The sequence below is a fragment of the Drosophila tropicalis genome, unplaced genomic scaffold, assembly GCF_018151085.1.
Source record: "Drosophila tropicalis isolate 14030-0801.00 unplaced genomic scaffold, ASM1815108v1 contig_859, whole genome shotgun sequence".
Classification (NCBI taxonomy): Eukaryota; Metazoa; Arthropoda; class Insecta; order Diptera; family Drosophilidae; genus Drosophila; species Drosophila tropicalis.
The window spans coordinates 11602136-11605717 of NW_027173353.1; the positions used below are offsets into that span (position 1 = coordinate 11602136).

At 37.9% G+C, this 3582-nt stretch overlaps 1 long non-coding RNA gene across 1 annotated transcript; it reads right to left on the minus strand.

Moving 5' to 3' along the window:
• Positions 1-368: 368 nt before the first annotated feature.
• On the minus strand, positions 369-1097 carry LOC137583079 (uncharacterized). The gene is made up of 3 exons (XR_011033352.1): positions 957-1097; positions 772-888; positions 369-713 (listed from the first exon to the last, which is right to left on the minus strand). It is a non-coding gene; the product is annotated as an uncharacterized lncRNA (long non-coding RNA).
• Positions 1098-3582: the final 2485 nt, after the last annotated feature.

The window sequence follows — 3582 nt, forward strand, 5'->3', positions numbered from 1 at the left end:
AGATAAGTATTATCCTGTAGAACAGAAATAACTCTTTGATACTCAAGCCGACTTAAATTAAACCGAAAAGAAAAAACTTGCAAGGGTATGCGAACTTCGGCATAGACGAAGTTGGCTCCAATTGTATGGTTTTTGATTTGGGGTTCTGGACTAGAACCTCAACTATTCAAACCACAACAAAAATATTACAGCAAAACCTTTAATCTCTCATAATTCTAAGACAACCAATAGACTGCTATTGAAACCTCAGCATTCCATGGCTTAGTTTCCAACATTATAATTGGAGGATGACGAAAGGAGAAGTGGTAGTAGGGTAGTTAATATAGCTTTCTTTATGTTAGTCAGGAGACTAGGAAATTAAAATTGCATTCTTCATGTAGCCTTTCTCTTTATTGTCATCCTTTTATTAGGCAGATTTTCTAGTTGAGGCGTTTCGCGTAGAATTCTATAACCATTCGTGGTATTTTCTGATTGGCCAGCTCTGACGAGATTGTTTCAGGCTTATTAACACCTTTGAATTTAATAATGAGATTACGCTGATTACTCTGATCGAAATAAATTCCCAAAATCTTTTCAACTTCGAGGCCACGATCGAAGCCATTGCGAAGAACAGGTTTGATGTTGCCACTTGTGGCGTCGACCCCTCCGCCCGTTGGAGGTGCTTCGACTATGGCGCCAACTGAAGTACTAGCTCCTTGGCTGTCAGCATTTTCCTGTCCAAAATCAATTTTCCTTAAGTTGCTTGCATCAAATTGCACTAAATACTCTTACCCTATTTATGCAGCTCAGTTTATACTCTTGTATCAATTCTTGGCAACTTAAGTTTTCCTCCGGCTCCCAAGTACTTTCACTTCCGGGGAAATCCTTCCACTTTAGCAAGTATTCAACCTAGAGAAGTGGTCCACAACTCAATCATTCCTCCGCAATTGTATACAAAATGCATAGTGTCAACTTACTTTGTCATTGTGCAGACGGCAATCCAAGACCTTTTCCACTACATACTCTTTTGGTTCCTTGGCACTAGGCGATGCTGGCTTGTCCTCAATTTGGACATTGTTTGACGAATTTTCCATTTTTAAATACTTTTAATACATACAGACATATGTACACATGTATTTGTGACGACAGATTTTACGAAAACCATGTGCTTTTTGTTTTACGCTTTTTCAGCACACCAACACTGAAAAGACGTTTTCAATAAGGTCACACTGCTAATGTCTGCAGCCGTTTTTGAACACTAATTATTTGAGGCCAGTTCGGCCGTTTTATTCAAACATTGCACACTGGCCCAGATGTCACAAAATTTTGGCCAAACTACAATTTTAATGCACTTAAAATCTTACAGGCAGATTTGTAAATCTAAAAAATAATCTAGATTTTTTTTTCTTTTTGCAATTGGACCATTTATTCGTATAATTATGTAAAATTTGACCAAATTGCATACTTTTAGGTTATTTTAAATTGTCCGATAAGTCATTTTATTCCACCAATATAATTACGATGCCTTAAATGGATAACAGACGATCCAAAATTAATTCACTTTAACTAAAACTCTTAAGTATAGTCTTAAAGTAGTAAAGTCTTAAAATAAATAAAGTGTTTAAAATAATTTCAAGCAGTCGTCTTCTGTTAAACATACATAGGTAAGTGGAGCGATAACTTCTTGAAAAATATACAAAAACAGTACCAACCTACATCATTTGATTTAGATGATTCGAAAAGCGGCTCAATTAACAAGGTATGAAGAAAATTTAAGGGCTTCGAAGCGGTGCTGCTATTATTATGGATCACAGTGGCAGAGGCTTCCGCCGCTGTTGCAAAAGAAGTCGAACTTCCGAAGAACTATCGGGAAATGACTAAATTGCGACAGTTGGCAATGGAATTTATCCAATATTTACAAAATTTCCCAACGAAGGATTTTCAAAAAAATGACTCCAGCTTGAGACTAATCGAAGAAAATCCAAAGTGTTTTTCCGATCTCGCACTGTTAACCGAGGGCCTAGTCTCGAGCGAAACATGGGCCATAAGAAGTACGTTCTAATCATTGAAAATTTTAAATGCTCATAACGTTGCGTATTCACCCAATCAGTGATTGACTCTTGGGGCTCGCTGCCATCTGGAGTACTTTATGGCAACGACAAGCATCTAGGCAACTAAGATGAATGCTTGAATATAAACCAGGAGATTACACCTAGTGACAGTATAACGGAAAAGTACTGCTTTGCGGTTGTTCCCAACTTTCTGCTTGGTTCAACTGCAGATGTGAGCACTGCCATTTGCTTTCCCTCCTCATGTGCGGTCGCTACCATGGACACATTGCTTTGTGGACTTCTTCATCAAGTACTTGATCAAAAGCTTATTAAGAATATTAAAGACGTCGGAGAATCTACTTGCAGGGTAGCGAAAAGAGACCCTGTTGATGGTCTAACTATATTTACCATGTAAGCATCTCATCCTGATCATGGAAAACAAATAAGCCTTTTTCTTTTCTAGAGTAATTTTGTCTATAATGACTTTACTTGTTCTACTTGCCACATTATATGATTATTTTGTGGACTCAATGCAACTTCCTGCACTTATCGGAGTGTTCTCAGCTCGAGCGAGTTCGCGTTCTCTTTTCCGTCTCAAGGATGGCAAATTAAATCCCAATGTCATTGATTGCATTCATGGTATACGCTGCATGTTTCTTATTTGTGTCATATTTATCCCTTTATAATCAAAATTCAGATGACATATCGAAGGTGAGAGCAGTTGATGAAATGTCTTGATTCTTTTTTAAGTAAACTCAGGCTATACTTTATATTTGCAGTGGTGTAAAACGATATTCGGTGAAATTTTTGGTATGACTTTTGCTGTCGACTCTTTTTTCTTTATCACCAGGTTATTGTTGCCATTTGGTAGCATGCGCACTTTGGAGAAGTAAGTACATATGCCTTTAATTACAGTTATTTGATAAAGAAATTTTTCTGCAGATCTAAGGCAAAAATAAATCATTAGATGTATCTGCATCGTTACCTCCGTCTCACACCACTGTTGGCGTTTGCCATACCAATCTACATGAAAGCTCTTCCTCTGCTGGCTGATGGTCCTTTCACAGGATCCTATGAAGATTATAATGCAAACTGCAAAAAGACGTGGTACAAGACTTTGTTGTATGCGCATAATTATGCCACAAAAGATTATGTATGTGTTTTTGTTTTCAATTTCTTCTATTATACTAATTTACAACCGACAGTGTCTGAGGCATACCTGGTACCTGGCCGCTGATATGCACCTTTATGTGGTTTCAGTTCCTCTAGTTATTGCCCTTTATAAGTGGGGCAAGAAGGCATTGGTCCCATTTGCAGCAGACCTTTTATTTAACCCTTTCTCCTACAGCGTGGCCATTGGGTCTGTACTGGGTAGTCTTTGCCTGTATACAGGGCTACGGTGGACCGGCCAACAGTTTTCTATCACCTTTATGGCAGCCATTATCTAAACTCTCGTATTGTGCTTTCATATTCCACAAGTTGCTTGTGGTTCTCAATATGAACATTATACGAACCAGTACCTATTTTAGTAATTACAGTTTGGTTAGTTTGG